The 21,870-nt window shown below is 46.8% G+C and overlaps 1 protein-coding gene across 3 annotated transcripts in view; it reads right to left on the minus strand.

Moving 5' to 3' along the window:
- Positions 1-21,870, minus strand: part of DOCK1 (dedicator of cytokinesis 1) — a 551,514-nt gene that overhangs the window by 348,930 nt on the left and 180,714 nt on the right. The window lies entirely within an intron of this gene.

Genomic DNA, 21,870 nt, shown 5'->3' on the forward strand with positions numbered 1-21,870 from the left:
GAGAAGAGAAAGATCACTTCTAGATGAGAGGCTGATGGCTAACACGATGAAAATGGAGCAAAGAAAAAATCCATCAGGAGCAGTGGTTCACACTTGTAATACCAGCACTTTGGGAGGCTGAGGCAGGCAGATCGCTTCAGCTCAGGAGTTTGAGACCAGCCTGGGCAACATGGCGAAATTCCACCTTTACAACAAAATTGCCCTGGCATTCGTGGCTTATGCCTGTTGTCCCAGCTATTCCGGAGGCTGAGGCAAGAGGATCACTTAAGCCCAGGAAGTAGGGGTTGCAGTGAGCCACGATCACAGCATGGCAATCCAGCCCCGGCAACAGAGCAAGATCCTGTCTCAAAAAAGAAAACGAACCTCTAATCTACAAAGAATGCTCAAAGAATGCTAAATTCTTACAGGTTGTCTTGACAAATAATAAAATTATTATTAACAGAAGCTAACACTTACCACCTGCGGCCTAAGTGCCTATACAACGTGCTTTGCTGTGCATGTGATTTTCTCCTTTAACCCCTGCAGAGCTCTGTGAAGTTAAAGCAAAATGAAGACCTGTCCCCCTCAGAATAATCCTCTTCCATTAAATTCACTTCAACTCTTCTACATTCAATGATTAAAGTCAACTGTCTTTGTTCCATTCCAAAAATGTTTTCCTGTATATCTGTATATACTTTAATTATTAATCATTTTGTTCTTCAGTAATGTATCTTCTAGAAAACAAACACCCTCAAAAAACAGAGTAATTATATTCATGATAGATCCTGTCATGCTACACACTGTGCTAGGACCCGTGTATATTTGATCTTTAATTCTTACAGACCTCCTGTATTAGTCCATTTTCATCCTACTATGAAGAAATACCTGAGCCTGTGTAATTTATAAAGGAAAGAGGTTTACTGGACTCACAGTTCCACATGGCTGGGAAGGCCTCTTAATCATGGTGGAAGGGGAAGGAGGAGCAAAAGCACATCTTACATGGCAGCAGACAACAAAGTGTGTGCAGGGGAATTGCACCTTATAAAACCATCAGATCTCAGGAGGCGTATTCACCATCATCAGAATAGCACAGGAAAAACCTGTGCTCATGATTCAATTACCTCCGACAGGGCCCCTCCCACAACACAGGGGGATTATGGGAGCTACAGTTCAAAATGAGATTTGGGTGGGGACACAGCCAGAGCACATTACCTCCTATTATAAGGTAGCTGAGTAGGAAGGAGAAAAAACCGACAATGGAGACATTCATTACTTTGTCCCTGTTCATAAAGCTAGTACTGAACTAAGCTAGAATTAAATTCAGCTGGGGGAAAGTCAGAGCCTGAGTCCCTCTGCTCTCTTCTGTTGGGAAAAGTTGCTAGATTTTAAGTGATCTGACTCTGGCTCTGCCACCTTCTACCTGTGTCTTTAAGTAAGAGGGGAAAATAACATTCACTCCAGATACTTCAAGGGGTTGCATTAAAGCTCAAAATCAAATTGGAAAATGAATAGGGTAACACTTTGAACACTGGAAAATACTACACGATTACAGAAACAATTTTTACAATTGTTCTCCAAAAGCAAGTAGGCAGAAACTCACTTGAAAAGTATTCCCCTGAACATATACAGACGTTGATGGATTTGTAACAAAGGTACACGGTACCATGGGCAAATAAATAAACTTCATGCCCTACTCTCTCACACTGCACAAAACTCAACTTTAAAGAGATCACAGATCTTAAATGTAGAACTTCAAAAACTGTAAAACTTTTGGAAGAAAATACATGTGAGTTTGGGCTAAGCAAAGATTTCTTAGATATAATACAAATAGCACAATGTGTAAAAGAAAAAACTGATAAATTGGACTTCATCAAAATAAAGAATTTCTGCTCTTTGAAAGGTACTACTGAGATAACAAAAGAACTACACAAGGAGAAAATGACTGGAGATCATAAATCTGCTAAAGACTAGTACCAAGAATACACAAAGAACCCTTAAAACTCAATCATAAGAAAACAATCTTCCCTTCCTCGCAAAATGGGCAAAAGAGACGAAGAGACAATTCTCCAAAGAAGAGAGATGGCAAATAAGTACTTGGAAAGACGCTCAGCACCATTACTCATCAGGGAAATGCAAATTAAAATGACAATAAGATACAAGTAACATCTCTAAGAATCATGAAAACAAAACAAAACTCCTACTCTTAGTATAACGTGCTCTTTGTATAAAACACTGCTAGTCTGAATGCAAAAATAGTTCAGCAACTTTAGAAGAGTTCAGTAGTCTCTCACAGGTAAACATTCAGAATCCGTAGCATCCAGCCACTTTACTCCTAGCTACCTCCTCAAATGAAGTGAAAACCTACATTCACAAAAACTGAAGGCATCCTCATAAGATTAACAAGAACTCTGGACAGCCATACAGTGATAATTAAGCCCGGAACAGGCTGCCCTTCGGCCCACTTCCTCATAATCCCAAGTCACGCAGCACTAGATCTGCATCCCCAACGTTCCTGCAAATAGGATTTCTGATATAAGGATCACAAGTCTTTTGTTTAAGAATTGCTTGAGGTGTTTCTCAGATCCTGAATCCCAGGGAAACTGCTGGTGCCAACTGGTTTGAAAACCCTCCACAGAGGAAAGGAATCAGCACTGCAATGCAGTTTCTTCATCTCCCTGTCCCTTTACCCCACGCTCTTCAACCCACTTAAGCCTGCTCGAAAAACCCTTAACAATACCTAGCCCCAAACTCCTCCAGCAGACAATCTGAGGTTTCCTCCTCCTGTTTTGGTGGTCCTGCGATTAAAACTCTTTCTCTGCTGCAACCCAGAGTCGCAGCACATTGACTTGGCATGCACATGGGACAGTGAACCTATTACGGTTACAAAACCCTTATATGGATGTCTCTAGCAGCTTTATCTGTAATCCCCAAACACTAGAAATAACCCGAATGTCCCCTCAAGAGGGGAATCCATACAACGGAACTCGACACAGTAACACAGAAGCAACAACCACTGTTACCTACAACACAGATGCACGTGAACAACACAGATGCACCTGAACAACACAGATGCACCTGAACAACACAGTGACACATAAAACAAGACATATGCAAAAGGCTGCAGCCCGTATGACTCAATTTTCATAACATTCTGGAAAAGGCAAAACTATAGGAATGGAGAGCATGTCAGTGGCTGGTGGGGAAGGGGGCAGGGGAATGCGGAGGGCTCAGGGGCCCTCCCATGGGATGACTGCATTATGCCTTTGTCAAAGCTGGCAGAGCTGTCCAGTAAAAAAGAGTAAATTTTATTGTATGTAAATTATACCTTTCTTTTTTTGTTTTTTTGAGACAGAGTTTCACTCTTTCGCCTGGGCTGGCATGCAGTGGCACAATCTTGCCTCACTGAAACCCCCACCCACCAGGTTCACGTGATTCTTCTGCCTCAGCCTCCCGAGTAGCTGGGACTACAGGTGCCCACCACCACGCCTGGCTAATTTTTGTATTTTTAGTAGAGACGGGGTTTCGCCATGCTGGCCAGGCTGGTCTCAAACTCCTGACCTCAAGTGATCCACCCACCTCAGCCTCCCAAGGTGCTGAGATTATAAGCGTGAGCCACCGTGCCCAGCCTATACTTTAATTTTTAAAGTGACTAAGAATATATTACCTGGGCATATTTCCATAGTTACCTGGGATGGGAAATGCCTGAAAGAATGGCAGGCTGGTGTCTCAACTCTGGTGTGCAGGTCAAGTCATTTCAAGTGAGTTCAAGTTGCCTCATCTCTAATGTGAGTATTCTGCACCTGCCAGACAAGTTTTTAGGTGCCGGGCTCTATGGACACATTACATCCCCATGGCAACCTGATGAAGGAGGCCTATTACTATCCCCTTTCATGAAGGAGATGGTGGAGACACGCAAAACTGAAGTCTTTGGCCCAGACTGGCAATGCTGGGATTTGGGGTTGGTCTGTGCAGCCCCAAAGCTAACTTTGCAAAACCACCACGCTTCACCTTCACCAAAACCATAGTAGAGGATAAAGCAGCGTTTGCCCCATAAATCTCCACTCCAGAACGATCCATGCTATCCATGCTGTTGTTCACCTCAGCGTTCACCCTGTTCTTCAATGCCAACCAGATCCCAACCATCTGCTTTGGGATGCAACTTGTCAAAAGAGCATTAAATAGTAATAATTTCATTCTGATTTCAAATGTTCTGCTTCCACTACCTCAGTGTTGCTTTGGGGGAAAAAAAAAAGAAAACGTTCACTGTGACATTTAATAGCCAGCGTTCGCACAGGCTGATTGCTCAGTCTCCTGGTCTCTCGTGTCACTTACGAACACCCAGAGGGTGAGGCACGAATTGGCTTCATGCATTTTATACTGTGTCCAGCAAAGCATCAACCGCCTGTAGCAAGTTTATAAATACCGTTTCACCAGGGTGAACTGGCCACAAACAAGACAGGCCTTCATGGCCCACCTGCCGCTGGCTCCCCTTGGACCACCGGATGCTGCATGAATCAGGACCAGCAGAGGGTCAGGCAGGGCGAGGGCTCCCAAAGGCTTCCCTGCCGGGGTCTTCCCGAGCTCCTAGCATCAAAAATGTCACAGTGACACCCCCAGAGAAGGGGTCGTGCCCCCAGAGGTGGGGACAGGGAATGCCAGTGATCCCAAAATGTTGGTTTAACTCAGAATTCTGCTTAACTGACCAAGATGATTTTGTGTCTCTCGATAAATGAAGTTTAGCAAGAACTGGGAGGAACCCACATCTGCTATCAGTCCTAGGTGATGGAACAAAAGTCAGGACAGAGAGAACGGAATACAGAAGAAACATGGGGAGAGGCGCGTCTCACACTGTGGGTCTACCTGTTCTCCTGAAGGGCTGAGTTTCCTCTCCTTCTCCACTCTCCCTCCATGGCTGACTCAGTCTTTCTTTGCTCTCCTCAAGCCTGGCCCCCACCCCTCCTGTCTCATGTCACCACCTCCTACAGAGAAAAACAAAAGCCACCACAAGAAAGGAACTCGCTAAGCTTCCAACCACCCAAACCAAACACTAGACTTCCAGCTCCCAGCCTCTGCCCCCACCTTGGGTTTTCTGGGCACCCGCCTGCCCTATGGGGCTCCAACCTCTTTCCCCGCTGTCTGCTCAGGGCACTCCTGCCTTTGTCCTCTCTCTCTGCTTAGCGCCTTCAGTTCTCACCTCTCTGGCTCCTGCTTTCTATAATGAAGCCCACGCCAGCCTCTCACCCAGAAAAGCAGCCCCAGGCCCTGCGACCTTCCGCTCCATCAGACAAGTCCCCACACTGGGGGCCGGGCCCCGCATCCACTTCCCACAGGGCCCCTCCTCACTCCCACCGCAGCCTGACTCTGGCCCGCACCACAGTTCTGTTCCTGCCAACGCCACAATGACTTCAGGCTGTTCTCAAATGGCCTTTCTGATGACACTTTGGCCACCTCACTTCTGGGGCACTCGTGGCCCTCGCTCCCAGGGTGTCCACCCTCCTCTCCACCCTCCTTCCAGCTCCCTGTGTGGGGCCCCGCTCCCCCAGCCCCTTGCCTGTGGGTTCCTTGGGGTCCCTCCACATATCCCCCAAGGGACCTCACCTCCTGCCATGCCAATGACTCCCAATTCTGATCCATCTCCAGGGCTCTCCTTCCTCCTGAGCCCAACACCCACACCCTACACCCACCGGGCTCCACCCTTGCTGACCCTAAACATTGCAAACTCCCCCTGCCTTGGTGGAAGCCACAGCTGCTTCGCCTTCCCTAGGGATTCCAGTGCCAGGCACTGCACCGCCAAGCCCCAGCTGCATGCCACAGGCCTGAGCATCATACCGGGCGTTCTCTCTTCCTCACAGCCCCCTTCTAGACAGCGACAGAGCCCTTGGTTCAGGCTGTTAACTACCCCCGGGACAAACAGCACCTGGGCTGCACCGCTACTGCCTCCCACTGGCTTTGCTGCCACAGCCTCCCACCTGCCCTCCCTGCCTCCACGCTGACTCCTCAAGGACACTCCTCACTGGCCGCCAGAGCAGCCTTCTGAAAATGCAAATGGAATTTAGACACTGTGGCAACGTCCCCTGCTCACAGGACACAAGGAACCTACTCTGCACCCATGGAGGGCCGTGGGCTCTGGCCCCACAGCCCCAGGCTCATCCTTGGTACCTGCAGGACTGTCTCCCACCAAGCCGAGCTTCTTCCAGTTTCCCAGATGGGCCAGGCCCCTCTGCCAGCTCAGAGGCTTGAGCACATGCTGTTCCCTCTTCTGGAGTCACTGCTCTGCCGCCCCACCCAAGTCCACCCCAAACACACAATTAGACTCTGGTACCTCTCAGTCCTTAGCTTAGACAACATTTCGATCAGGACACACAGGTGCCAGGTTAGGAATCCAACATTGTTTGGATGTGTGTCCTCTCCATCTCTCATGCTGAAGCGTAATACCAGTGATGGACGTGGGGACAGTGGGAGGTGTCTGGGTCACAGGTGAGGGTTTCTGATGAATGGCTTGGTACCCTCCACGCAGCACCTGATGAATGGCTCGGTACCTTCCCCGCAGTAACCCGTGAGTTCCCGCTCTATTAGTTCACATGAGAACTGGCGGTTTAAGACAGTGGCGCCTCCCCGCTCTCTCTCTTGTTCCCTCTCTTGCCACGTGACACGCCTGATCCCCCTTCACCTTCGTCATGAGCAGAAGCTTCCGGAAGCCCTCACCAGAAGCAAATGACTGCACCATGCTTCTTGTGCACCCTGCAGAACCAGGGGCCAAAATAAACCTCTTTTCTCTGTAAGTTACCTAGGCTTGGGTATTCTTTATAGCAATGCAAAATAGATGAATACAGCATCTAGAGACATTCTTATTTGGACTGCAATGGCAGGTCAATTTGTCCGTATTCCCCATAGACAATAAGCTCCTCACAGGTAAGGACAGGGCCTATTTCAGTCTGCCTTGTCTCCTTCTGTCCTCGCAGAGCACACTGGGCAGTCGACCCTCCATGACTCCCAGACTGACTGCAAACTTCATATATAGTCGTGATCTCTTTATTTTCAAGAAGAATTCCTCTCTGCGTTCAGCCACAGAAATCACCTCCTTAACTAAGGGAAAAAATTGTCTTCCCCATCCAGTTGGATTAGTGAGACAAAGACAAGATGCAAAGGGAACTTGGATTCCCTCCTACCACAGGCTCTGGCTTTCCTTGGCAGGAGGGTTCCATTACCCACTATTGTAAGAGCCACACCTAACTTGATTCATTTCTAATATCGGTTATTTGTCCAGAGTTTCCAGTGTTTTGGATTCTGCTTGTGCTTGCAGGAAAAACCTTCAGTTTCCTCTGTGGAGTTTGGCAGCTTCACTAAATTCAGGTCTCTTTCGAGTGGAAACAGTTCCTGCCTCAATAGCTTGCCAAGACACAGAGCAACCAACAGACGAAGCAGGGGACACCTGCCCTGTGGATAGATAGTGCTGGGTGGAATCTTATCTACAGAAAGACACTTCCAAAAATAAAAATTCATGAACGTGTATGGGGACCCTAACCAGCACCATCAAAGGAAGGCAGCGCCATGGTGGACGAGGTCAGGGCTCTGGGGCGCTGTCCAGGCTCCTCCACCACTTGCTGTGCCAATTTGGGAAGGTAGCATTTCCTATTAGGGTTTCTCATGGGCAAAACAGTGGTACGCAACAGAGTCTGCCTCCAGGGGCTGTGGGAGAATGGAATGATGTGCTGTGCGTGTGATATGCTCGACGCATTGCTCCTGCTCAACAGACCCCGGCCACCGCTACAACCAGCAGAGGTGGCAGGACAGCGTGTGGACCCAGGCAGGTGTTGACACGGAAAACCTCCTCCGCATGCACGTCTCTCAGACCTGACTCTCCATTCAGTACAAACTTCCATTTGTAAAGTGCCATCTACATTGTGGCAAGTATTGAGCAGAATCAGTTCCCAAATCACAAAAAAGATCAGGGTGACAGAAACTGAGGACACTGAAGATTTTACCTGCTTTTGTTTGCCTTTTGTTATTCGTGTAAATCAGTGATGATCTTTATTTAAATAAAACTGTGCTCAGAATGTGCAAAGCTGTTTTGAACTGTGGTGAGAGGCTAAGATGCCAGTCCCTCAGCAGGTATCTGCTCCATGGGGCCTCCCAGGCACCAGTAAGGTTCCCTGCAGCACAGCGGGATAATCACAAATCAATTCACTGGGGGTGAGGGACAAAAAGTGTCAAGAAGGACAAAGTTGGTGGGATGTCCCCAAAAGATAGAGCTGACTTTGGAGTGAGGCCAACTTATGCCCCCTGACCCCACAGGTATGAACCATGGACCATGGAACTGTATGAATGCCCCCTTACGGCCTGGCCCAGCCAAGAACAGAGAAAAATACTCTCTACAAAATTTAGATGAAGTCACTGATTTTAGCTTTCTTTATTCCTCGCCTGTTCATTAAGTTATAAGTGAACTTACCAAATAAATGTTTGCTATTTAGGCAAGTAATTTCTTCAGATTTGATTTTAAACTTAGGTAGATTAACTTAATGGCAGTTTAAGTCTTGGCTTCTGTTATTCTATCAACTTGGTAAAGCTTTTGTCTATCCACCTGAGCGGGGACGGTCTGATTCTACCTGCATTTAGTCCTCGGACCAATCCACACGTGGGCAGGACCCAGTGACACACCAAGAACACATACCTGGGTCCCATGCACACTCAGGCACGAGAGAGGCTTAAGGAGAAACTGAAATTACCACCAAATGCATAAGGGCTCCCAACCATTCACTGAGCACTGACGGAAAGCCAGCAAGCCACAGAAAGATAACACAAACAAAATTAGAGAGAAATCCAGCCAGTGGTAAAGCTATTTCTGTTTATATTAAGACAGGCGGGCTGCCAAGTGTCCCTCTTAAGGTTTGGTTCACCTCTTAATATCCAGGCAATCAGGAACTCACTGTACTCAGCAACCACAACTCTTGGGAGGGAAAGTCAGATCAAAACTGAACCAAACAGATAAGAACACACTGAAACCAAAGCTTCAGAGGGAAAAGAAGAAACAGGAAAGGGCAGAAGATGCTAAAAGTTTTCTAATTGCTGAAATATTTCAGGTTAAAGAAATAAAATATATTTTTTTTCTCCTTTCTGAGACGGAGTGTCACTCTGTTGCCCAGGCTGGAGTGCAATGGCGCGATCTCGGCTCACTGTAACCTCCACCTCCCAGGTTCAAGCAATTCTCCTGTCTCAGCCTCCTGAGTAGCTAGAATTACAGACGTGTGCCACCACGCCCGGCTGATTTTGGTATTTTTAGTAGAGACAGGGTTTCACCACGTTGGCCAGGCTGGTCTCGAACTCCTGACCTCGTGATCTGCTCATCTTGGCCTCCCAAAGTGCTGGGATTACAGGCGTGAGCCACTGCGCCCAGCCCAGAAATAAATTTTATACTCGTCTCTAAGCAAATGTAATTGTCCCAGATCTCATGAGAATGCCAACTTAATCCAAACTGAAAAATCAAACAATAAATACACTTTCCATCTAGTATCAGCTTAAGGTTGTAAGTGTCTCTCTGGCTAAAAATATTACTGATGATGATTAATAGATACTATTTTAGAGTAAAGTTCAGGCTACATTATTCAGTATAATTATTTTAATTAAACCCATTAGCATATCTTTATATAAGATTAGAAGAGCTATGGGTGATACAAAATAAGTTTTTCTTGAATAATGTATGAAGCAATTATTAATTTACATATTTCTCAAGAAAATTCATATTAAAATGATTCCACTTGGAGGTTTTGAGCTAAAACATATATAGTCCACAAATCCTCCTTTTACACCTTAGTGCTCTGTCTTTGGAAGATGTGGGGAAGAGCCAAACAGTCTCCGGAAATCAGATAAACTTGATAGGGGAAAATGCACCAAGACCAGCTCTGCGAATTGGTGCCCCTGGACCCACTCTAGGGACTTGATAAAACAGGACGGATGGCTGGACGTGATGGGCGTAATGTGAGGCGGCTGAAGAAAGGAAATCCACAGAACTTTGAAGACATTCAAGGATGCATCTCTATGGTGTATGTGACAGCAGTCCAGAACAAAAAGACGATGGCAACGATTGCTTCAATTCCTTATATCATTAAATTAGGACTGCCTACATCTTATGTATTTTAAATCCAAAAATACTTTTTGTAATCAATTCTCTTAGTAATCAGCTTCCTTAAAGGTGATTCTGGTTTTTCAGATAGCATTCCCCATCTCCACCACCAATGCTTTGGTTCACTCAATCCCAAATGTCAATTTAGCACCTGAGGGACATTGTTCCTACAAGTATCTGCGTGTTTCTCCATCACAACGCCCAAATTGAAAAAAGCACAAACTTCCTGAGATTCTTCAATGAATCCAGTTAAAGTTCCTACACAAATCAATTTGTTATGCCTTCCTTGAAGCATGATGTAATACAATGAGTAACGGGTCTCCTGGGTTTCTCAGGGAGAGGGATATTGATATTGTCTTCACTGTGCAGGAGTGCTCTCAGCATCTCTGTGCAGGACTGCTCTCAGCATCTCTGTGCAGGACTGCTCTCAGCATCTCTGTGCAGGACTGCTCTCAGCATCTCTGTGCAGGAGTGCTCTCAGCATCTCTGTGCAGGACTGCTCTTAGCATCTCTGGATCCTGTCCATTAATTGCTCCTACACACACACACACACACACACACACACACACACACACACAAATAGCTCCTGGCCCATGTGGTTGTGTCACAGATGGGTGCCTGGCACACACAATTCCTCGGCCCTTGGGTCAGCCCAGCAAGACCTGGGCCATGGCTCCTCTCTGGCCACAGGTAGCTGGGCCATGCAGCAATGACCGTTTTCTCTGCCTTCAGCCTTGGCTAAGTAAATCCCCTGCACTTCTCTCCCATACCCCTTCTCTAACCGTCGTCAGAATCACTGTTCAAATGAGCAACCAAAGCCTGCACCTAACTCATCCTTTATTTCCCCAAAGCTAGGCACACAGGAGAAAAGAAAAAAATGTGGTCAAGGATGGAATAATCTATAAAAGAACAGGAAGGGTCAGAGTAGAAGCCACCAGAACTCAGCGTGTCAGGATACAGCTACAATGATGCCCTGCAGATGACTAGGTAATCAGCAGAACCACAAAGCAAAAAGTATGAAGCAAGAGAAAAAGAAAGACCAAGCCAACCTCAGCACAGACAGCAAGAACACCCTCTTCTGCTCTCTGCTCTGGAGTCAGGGTGCTCTCCCTAACCTCCCACAATCCATTTGCCAGGAATTAAGTCACACCAAATAGAAGCATTACCTTAATCTAGGCAAGAACAAATTTGAATTAAATTACTGAACTAGTCTTTCTTTTTTTTTTTTTTCCCACTTGATACCAGCACAGTCATCTAGCTAAAGAGGCTCATGGAGAGGGCAGCGATCCTTGGAAGAGGCCTCCATAGCCTCCAAATTGGTGAAAATCGGTTACCTGTCTAGACAGCTTCCAGGAGGCAAAGCATGACTTCCAAATGATGGAGACTTTCTGAAAAACACTTAAAACTCAGAAGTCGACAGACAGGAAAATGGTCCAGTTCCACAGCATCTTAAGGGTGTGAACTGTAGCAAAATGGTTTTGCAAACAGTGAGTGGAGAATGAAGCATATCACACTTGTGTTTTCTTCATGGTCTGAATAATCTGACAAAATGGAGCCTTTCAGGAACAGAAGAGGGTGTAAGACGAAGTGTGTGCAGGACAAAGGAGGAAAAAAGATGCAGGAATGAGGCAAAATCTCGCAGGCTATTCTGTCTGTCCACCGTGCACCCGTCCACCCTCGGTCACCCTCCACCTGCCTGGCTGTCCCAGGCTCTAGCCCAGCCTACCAATATTCAGACTCACTGCCATCAAGGATGGCCAGGGTACACAGACACTCACAGGTAGACAGAGCAGGACAGGGGAAGGGAAGGCTTTGGGGTAGAGCAAACAGTGAATGCAGAGTGGCGCTCAAGCCCCTGGCTCCCCACCCACAGGCCTACCCCTTCCACTCTCATATGCAGTGCATGGAATTGTGACCCTGCCAAAAAATGTTCAAGACCTAATCCCTGTGCTATCATTTTAATGTCTGTCCCATCCAAAATTCAAGTTGAAATTCAATTGACATTGACACTGTAACAGTTACTAACATATGGGTGGTTTTTTTTGTTTTTTGTTTGTTTGTTTGTTTTTTGAGACAGGTTCTCACTCCGTCGCCCAGGCTGGAGGGCTGCGGAATGATCACAACTCACTGCAGCCTCTACCTCCTGGGCTCAATTGATCCTCCCATCTCAGCCTCCCATGTAGCTGGGACTACAGGCAGGCAAAGAGGCAGGAACTTTAGAAGTAATGTGATTAGGCCATGAGGCCTCAGCCACATAGGGAGGATTAGGTCATTGTAAAAGAGCGAGTTTGGCACCCTCTCATCCTCTCTCACCCTCTCACCTTCTGCCATGGGATGACCAGGCAAGAAGGCCCTTAATGCCAGCACCTAGACCTTGGACTTGCCAGCCTCCAGAACTGCGAGCCAGTAAACTGCTGTTCATTATAAAGTACTCAGGTATTTTACTGAGTCTCAGGTATTTTGTTACAGCAGCACAAAATGGACTAGGATATCCTGGTGCCTATGAATACAAATGAACTTATTAACAGAATCTTTGCAGATAAACGCAAATCAGAACTACAGTGGGTCCTAAATTCAACGACGAGTATCTTTATAAGAAAAAACCAAAAAAGGCCAAGGCTAGGTGCACTTTGGAAACCTGAGGCAGGAAGATGGCTTGAGCTCAGGAGTTCAAGACCAGGCAAGGCAACATAGCAACACCCAGTCTCTACCAAAAACACAAAAAATTAGGTGGGCGCAGTGGCATGTACCTGTGATCTCAGCTACTTGGGAGGCTGAGGTAGGACGATTACTTAAGCACGAAGGTGGAGGTTGCAGTAAGCCGAGATCATGCCACTGCACTCCAGCCTGGATGCCTGTGGTCCCAGCTACTCGAGAGGCTGAGGTAGGAGGATTACTTGAGCCCGGAAGGTGGAAGTTGCAGTGAGCCAAGATCACACTACTGCACTCTAGCCTGGATGACAGGGTGAGACACTGTCTCAAAAAAAAAAGGAAAAGAAAAAGAAGAAAAAGGAGAGGGAGATTTGGATGCCCAGCCGCACACACCACAGGAAGGCAGAGGCAGACACGAGCATGGTGCGGCCACAAACCACAGCACACCGAGGACTGCCAGCAGCCCCGGAAGCTGCCCTACATCCTTCTAGAGCCTCGGGGAGAGCATGGTCCCAGTGATGCCTTCCTCTTGGACTTCTGGCCTCCAGAATGATGAGGGACCACACTGATGTCGTTTGAAGTCCCTTGTTTTATTGTTTGTGACAGCAGCCCTGAGAGACGAATACATCACCTCACCCATGAGACACCTGAAGCAAGGATTCTCCCATGACCTGGAGACTAGGATTTGCTTCCATTTTCATTCTATTTCTGACCAATACCTTTGTAAATTGTAATAAAAACGAACATCTGCCGGGTACGGTGGCTCATGTCCGTAATCCCAGCACTTTGGAAGACTGAAGCAGGTGGATCACTTGAAGTCAAGAGTTCAAGACTAGCCTGGCAACATGGTGAAACCCTGTCTCTATTAAAAATACAAAAAAATTATTCAGGCGTGGTGGTGGGGGCCTGTAGTCCCAGCTACTTGGGAGGCTGAAGTAGGAGAACTGCCTGAACCTCAACCTCAAAAAAAAAAGAATGTCTAGAAAACCAAAAAGCCACTTGGATGACAGAGCAGCATGGGATTTCTGTCAAGGTTCCTCAGCATTTCCTCCGAGTGTCTGTCCTCTTCTCGTCATGGAGAAGCAATCAGGACCCGTATACGGCACAACCCTCTCCTGCCCTGGGTGGCACAGAGGGCGGCTGGTGCCAGGCCCGTGGTGGGCACACAGGGAGGCTGGGGCCCTGTGGCAGGAGACACGCCTTGCTGGGGGATGACAGAGCCAGGACTACAACTACACCTTTCCAGGATCAAATCCTGACCTCTCCTCCCCGATCCAGCTCATCTTCCTCCGTGCACTGGGCACCTTCTCAGCTCCCAGCACTATTGCTGTGGCCACTCCTGTGTCTACAGTCCAGCCAGACTCAACCAGCAGAACTTTCCCCAACAATGGGACTATTCTACAGCAGCTCTGGCCAGTACAGTCACCATTGGGCACAAGTCCATCAGGCACTTGAAATACAGGTAGGGTGACTGAGGAAGGAACATTTAGCTGTATTTTATTTGAATTTCAATAGGGCAGTGCAAATCTAGATGATGTACCATGGCAGCATCCCTCAGTCAGCTCTTTTTATCCTGAAATTCATCCCGGCTCTCGGGTTCCCTCGTACCACCCTGTCATGCTTTCTCCCAGAGGATGAACCATGTGAGCACAAATGGACCCCCACAGGGCAGGGGTCTACAGAGCATGCGGTCAGGGCTCAGGAGCTTCCCTGAGAACAGAGTCGGTGTGTTTTTGGTCATTCTGAGACTCTTCACCATCCTAGGTCTTATAACTTAGTCAGCTGATTTTGCTTCCTTCAATTAGGAATGCTGTATTTTGACACGTTGTTCTCTAGGAAGGGGCACAGAGCTATGGTGATTTCTGAAATCTCAAGACGGATATGCTGTCCTGTGATTCTGACCTCAAGCATTCCCCTTCTCCCTCCCTCTAAACAACGCTCTCTCCTGCTCGGGAGCAAACACACCCTAAGCTTTGATTCCTTGGACCTTGACCCCCAGTGACGATCTTAGAGATCTGAAAATGTGAAAGACAGTGCCTGTGTTCAACCTACAGATAAAGGATACAATTCAAAAAGGAAAACGGCAAAGCGATCCAGACCAACCTTCACAACTCACTGAAGTAATACAGGAGAGGTCCATACAGACAGAGCAATAAAAAGAATATCCTTTCTTCAATCAACAGAAACAGACTCAGCAGTTTCAGTCCTCGATGTATACCCAAAATAATTAAAAACAGGCGTTCACACAGAAGCCTGTACAGGAATGCTCACAGCAGCTCTATCCACTACAGCCAAAAGGTGAAGTAAGCCAGGTATGCATCAGGAGATAAATGGATAACACCTGTGGTCTATCCCTACAATGGAATACTACTGAGCCATGAACAGGAATGGGGTGCCAACACATGGATGAAGCCTGAGAATACCCTAACTAAAAGAAGCCGTATACCAAAAAAAGCCACACATTGTATAATGTCATTTATATGAAATACGCAGCAGAAGCTAATCGTAGAGACAGAAAAAAGATTTGTGGTTGCCAGGGAGTGTGAAGGGGAAAGAGAGAGTGACTGGAACGGTTGTGGGGTTTCCTTTTGGGGTGATGGAAATGATTTAGAACTACCTAGTGGTGATGTACTGTAAATGTACCCTATGCCACTGAATTGTTCATGTTAAGATGGTTAAAAGGATTAACTTTATGCTACATGTATTTTACCACAATTAAGAAATAAATTATTAACAGGAAAAAAAAAGTCCCATTTTCCACTGGAAAATGACACTTCTTGGAATAGTTACCGGGTGCCCTTGTGTACTGACAGCGAGTCACCGTCTGTCACTCACACTGCAGCAGACCTTGTGACTGATCCACACAATGGTCTCCAGCAGCGACCGACAAACACCTGGGAACCATAATGTAGCCTCAGTCTATGTTAACACGGCCCCGAAATTAGTCACCTTCTTCATGAGTTCCAGTGTCACTGCCTGGTACCCGGGAACAGCCATGTCTTGCCTAATGCAAGCCACTATCAATGCCAGTGCCTTCATTAGGCAAGGTTTAATATAACCTACGCAGGAAAAAAAATCCCAGGAAGCCAGAAAGGAGAACCATCCCAGTGTCCCGAACAGCAGTCACTGTCCAGAACTGCCGCCCACACCTCCCACCCCTTAAACAAGCTCCTGCTTCTCTACAGTGGTTTTCAACAATCCTCTAGCTGTGTCTCAACAAACATTTTACATCGTGGGATTTAAACATGAGCATCTAAACTAATAAATGTTTTAAAATGTAGTCAAATATGTGGGACAGGGAATTTTTATAAATGCCACCAAAAAAGAGAAAGAAAAGCTTACGGTTACGGAATTAAAAGTACTGCCACAGGTCAAACAATCTTCTCCTCCAAAGGAAAAGCTGGTTGGGGAGGACTAAACGGCACGGTCTCCACACGCCAGCACTGAGCGGCATCTCTCCTGGAGACGAGAGCATCCATCACCGGGGGCTCGAGGGCTCACTCCACGTCCACTCCCTGCCCAGGGCCTCATTCAAACATCACCCATGGCCTGGAAAGGCAGAGCCAGCCTGAAGCCCAGGCTTGGCCAGGGGCATTGGGCAGGGGCAGCCCCCTCTCCTGGGGGAGGCAGGCGCTTTCCTATTATCTTAGGCGTCCGGGTCAGAATCCTCCATTTTCCTAAGGTCCCCAGGAGAAGGAAGCAGGAAGTCACTGGGAGTGGAGACTAGGGCTGGAGTGAACAGCAGAATGGAAGGAAACAAAGTGGGTACACTGGAGAAGCCAAGGGAAAAAAGAGGAGGGGCCAGGTGGAGGAGGCGCGGGAGGCCCGAGGGGTAGGGGGCCTGACTCCAGGATGTGGGGGCCTCCAGGGAGTGGCCACTGGAAAGGGCATCAACAAACACACAGAGAACAGGGGCAAGAAGCAAAGTCCACGGGAGAGACCGAAAGAGGCTGACCAGAGACAAGAAGGCCAACAGGAACAGAGCTGAGTGACGGGAGAGGCCCAAGGACAAGGCACTCCATCGAGGGCAGTGTGAGCCACCGTGTCCAGGGCTCCATGTGTATGGGCAGGGAACAGGATGGCAGAGCCAAGGTGACACAGGGGAGCCGCCTAGCTTCCTCAGGAGTCTGGAGGCAAGTGTTGGTGACTGCAGCACGGCTGGGGTGAAGTCTGTGGAGGACGACCCAGCTATGGACGGTCTTGTGTGTTAGGGAGAGAGGGTTCCAGACCCCTGGTGCACTAAACTAAGCATTGTGTGTTAGGGAGAGAGGGTTCCAGACCCCTGGTGCACTAAACTAAGCATTGTGTGTTAGGGAGAGAGGGTTCCAGACCCCTGGTGCACTAAACTAAGCATTGTGTGTTAGGGAGAGAGGGTTCCAGACCCCTGGTGCACTAAACTAAGCATTGTGTGTTAGGGAGAGAGGGTTCCAGACCCCTGGTGCACTAAACTAAGCATTGTGTGTTAGGAGAGAGGGTTCCAGACCCCTGGTGCACTAAACTAAGCATTGTGTGTTAGGGAGAGAGGGTTCCAGACCCCTGGTGCACTAAACTAAGCATTGTGTGTTAGGGAGAGAGGGTTCCAGACTCCTGGTGCACTAAACTAAGCATGGAGGTTGGGGGCATTTATCTGCAGTAGTGGGGCTGTATCATCAGGAAGCCCCTTGGACTCTGAGGAGTGTTAAACTCCTCTGGATATAACCTTCCAAATGCAGGGCTTTTCCTTTCTCTCTTTCTCTTTCAGTTTTGACTACTGAGGAAGGCACAGTCATAGACCAACTGGCAACCATGGGATTCTAAGTCCCCTTTAGGCTGGGTGACTCGGAAGTGCAGCACAATTAAACATGAGAATCATGAAAAGGTCAGCATAAATGCATTGAAATGGACTCCTCCCAAAACCTGGCTTCCGGTTCATTTTGAGGGGTAACATTAAAATACATACAACATACCTTTCACATTCTCTTTCCCGCACACAGTTTAAACACGTTGTGAGTTACTTAAAAAGCACCATAATCATTGTTATCTTCAGAGACAGTAATGGAAACAAGAGATTAATTTCAATAAAAACAAGAGTTCAGAGACATATACCCAGGACAAACGAAACAAATACAGTGGAGGTATCTACCGTGCACATAACCACTAGCCAGTTGGACAGTTTTTAATGATTTCTAATGAGTATATTTAACACAAGCACAGGAATGACATCTCTGTTTACAATCAAGAAAAAAATGGTGTTTTGCTGCAGAAGAAGAATGTGCCTGCTTCCAAAATTGACTGAAGGCAAGAGAAAATGTCACAGAAGACGATGGTAAACAGTGCAATAGTAAGTGAAAAGGACAAAAGCATGCACATCCAACTTATAAAAGGTTTGGTATTTGATGATTTCACAGGGTGCCCAAACATCTGATAAAGAAAAATACGAGGCCCTTGGTGGCAGCTAACTGGTTATCAAGTTAAATAAAATTACATTTAGAATTGCCACCATCGGAGGAAAAAACCTGCTGTCTTTCACTTTGCATTTGTAAAAGATGATTTAGAGCAAATCGGAGAAAACTTCACAATTAAATACGAAAGTGATGGCAAGAAAATAATTACATTTATTGGAAAATGGACTGAGATGATCATCAGAGAAAATTAAATAATTCGGCTGTGGAGCTGGGAAGGTCTAGAATTTGATCAATACAATCGTGTATAAAAATAAAGCTATGAGGAAGGAAGCTCAGGGTGAGAGTCCGCATTATTTCCAAGATGTGTGTTTGTAGCCAAAGCTTCATTATCTATTTAGTGACCAATTAAGACCAAATTATTTTGGTTCCACTTTAGGTAAATGGTCCTAAATGATGCCAATTCCTAGTTCAACAATGCTACTTACATTTCATCAGAGTAATCTCACCAAGGCTTGACTACTACCCCAAACCTCACAGGGACACCTGAGCAAAAGTGGGGGATGTTTCTTGAGAATGGGGTCTGTGGCCTCACTTGAAGGAGTCTCCCTTGCCCACCCCAGGTGAGCCACTGACTGTTTCCCGGAAGGACTCACAGGACCACAATCCACCCTAAAGGCTCCAGGGACCAACCCTCTGCTCAATATTCTCCCCAAGACAGGCCCACAAAGCAGCACTCCTCCGCTCCACTCCCCTGCCCCTGTTAGCATCACAGTGTCAGCTCGGCATGAATTTCCGTGACTCGGTCAACACTAGGTTCAATGTCATAAAACAATGATCCATCTAACTGGATTCTCTAAACATCACAGAATGTCTCAGCACCCACTGGAGAAGCTGATGCTTCCTCTGCCGCGTGAAAAACTGTAAGCCCATCTCCCGAAAACTCACATGACTTTGCCAAGCATAGTTTGAATCTAGCACACGCATATCACGAAGAAAGTCACTCGTTTAGAAAAATGCCCATTTAGATATTTAATGAACCTGGTGCTCTAAGTACAAGCTGCAGAGTACGCTTTTTCTTCCACCAGCCTGACCACATCCCTTGGCCTTCTGGATGCTTATGTAGCCCCCCTCTTCTACCAATTCAGCTCTATAGAAACGCTTTGTGTCCCTAGGAGTGAGGTTGACTCTGGATGAAATAAAATGGCATCACCATGAGAAAATGTCAAGTTTTGGCCACCTCAAGTATTTATACTTTTACAGATATGGATAGAAGCCAAGTGCCTACTAAAACATGTTATTAATTTAACTATGCATTCCTATCTAATATTCATGGACAGGAATATTAACTTAAAGCAGTTTTGTCCACTCTCCATTTCATAAAACTATTTTATATTAACTTTTTACATGTCCCTTTGACATGAGTGTCTTCATCATCACCAAAACCCATTTCTGTCATCATTTTAGGTCAATCTTAAGTGCTTAAGACATGGCACTTTTTATGAACCACAGAAAATTTTTTCCCAAGCCACAAGCACCCATTTAAATAATATTAGCAGTTGTTTTTTTAAAAATTATCTGTTATGTACATACTCATGATCTTTCATGATCTCTGCAATGTAGCCAACTGTTCTATTTTTAAAGTGACCAAAAAGTTTATTTATAATGACATCCAGCAATTATGTTCATGCCAACAAGAAAATGCCAAGTACATGTTAAATTTCTTTGCTTCTTTTGTATTCATTCTGCCAGGTAACTTCTAAAATCATGCCAAGCTAGCATGGAGGTTTCAAGCAAATGTGTTTTTTCATTTCAGATAAAAATGGTACGAGGACTCAAAGAGAAGGTTACTCAGCTTCTGAAGACTCATTTGGGGGGAAATGTGGGGAGTCTACATAAGTGGGTGGTCACATGATGAAGACCAAGTTCCCTTCCTGCACCAGGGGTGGGGGAATGAGAGGTGGGCGTGGGAGGCGGGGTTTCCAGGGCTGGTTCGTAGGACCTGCATAGCAGTTTCATCCAACTGCAGCACAGCCCAGGACTGTAAGGGGCGGGGGGCTGTGTCTCCCTCACTGAATTCCTCTTGCATCCCCGCACTGACTCGAACTCCTGAAGAGCTGAGGCTCTAATACCTTTCCAGCACTGCCCATCGCATTTGGCCTTCAGCTGGTGCTGGAAAACATTTGCTGAATGAAAGCAAGTATGAATAAAATCACCAAAGGCTCTAAAAAGGCATAGTACCCAGAAAGAAGTCATGCCTCCCAAATGCCTGTGTGCAGCCTGGAGTGATCCACAACGTCCCACAACTGGACTGTGACACAATAAGAAAAATGGGGAAAAAATAATAATGGCTTATACAATTTAGATCTGTTCTCTATGAAGAGCCCAGGTCCCTCCTGCTCTAAGAAGGCAAAGAGTTCCTTTCTTTTTCTTTTTTTTTTTTTTTCTTTTATTTGAGACAGGATCTCACTCTGTTGCCAGACTGGAGTGCAGTGGTGCAACCTCGGCTCACTGCAACCTCCGCCTCCTGGGTTCAAGCCATTCTCCTGCCTCAGCCTCCCCAGTAGCTGGGACTACAGACGCCCGCCACCACGCCCGGCTAATTTTTGTATTTTCAATAGAGACGGAGTTTCACTATGTTAGCCAGGATGGTCTCAATCTCCTGACCTCGTGATCCGCCTGCCTTGGCCTCCCAAAGTGCTGGGATTACAGGCGTGAGCCACCGTGCCCGGCCAAGAGGTCCTTTCTTAAATAAGATGATAGGGATAATAAACAGCAATGAGTATTTGTTGTTTTATCACTAACTGATAGATAATGCAATTCTCTACGGTCTCTTTGCCCTGACGAGAAAATAAGGTCAGCTGTATATGACCGCCACCTGTACCCCCTGCCCACTGATAGAGCTCCATGCCTAGAACATTGCCTAGCACACACCAGAGGGCTCAAAAGTATCTGGTGAGAATCCAGCTTTGGGAAGACAATGGGATAAAATGCAGAGATTCGATCAGAGGACAATGAACAAGACAGGAATAAAGGCAAGATTTCCAGTCTTCCATCCCAACCCAGGCTAAGGTGGTCTCAATGCCACAGTAGCTGCCCCAGGCTCCAGAAACATCTCCCTCCCACCACCCAAGTCTTCAGGAGGTAAGATGCCTCAGATGAACCCCCTTTCACAGAGCCGGCTCTGTCCATCAAGCAATCCCCACCCTCTTCCTCACATTTGTTGGGGTCTCTGTGCCTTGGTGGGTGGCAGGCAGGTGGAGTGAGGGCAGCAGGAGCATCCCTAGGGGAGGACCTACTCTGCATAGAACATCCTGTGAACTCTGAGCTCCATCCCCTCATGCAAACCTGTTAGAAAGGTAGAGCAGAAGACATTTTGTGCAGACACTCCCTTGTGTTGTGTCCCCCTTGACAAGTGACATAGGAAACAATCAATGGTGTATCTCAGCCTCCTATTCCCAGGCAGGCAATCGTGCCTTGTTGGACAGAATACTGCACCTGAATGGGGCATTACCAGTATCGGTATTTTCCCCTGCAGATTACCAAAGAAGTGCTCAGACACCCTGAGGACAGCCACAACCCCAGTATTGCTCTCAGGCCCATCTAGGGAAAGGGCCTTTTTCAACAGGCTTAGATTGAATGAGAACGGCCTGCTGGTGAGAGAGGGTCTTTGAACCAGACGTCTTTGTGTAATAAAAATAAGGCCAGAGATTAGTATAACGTGGTAACTACAGACCT

This window comes from Trachypithecus francoisi, unplaced genomic scaffold, assembly GCF_009764315.1.
Source record: "Trachypithecus francoisi isolate TF-2019V2 unplaced genomic scaffold, Tfra_2.0 Contig01579, whole genome shotgun sequence".
Classification (NCBI taxonomy): domain Eukaryota; kingdom Metazoa; phylum Chordata; class Mammalia; order Primates; family Cercopithecidae; genus Trachypithecus; species Trachypithecus francoisi.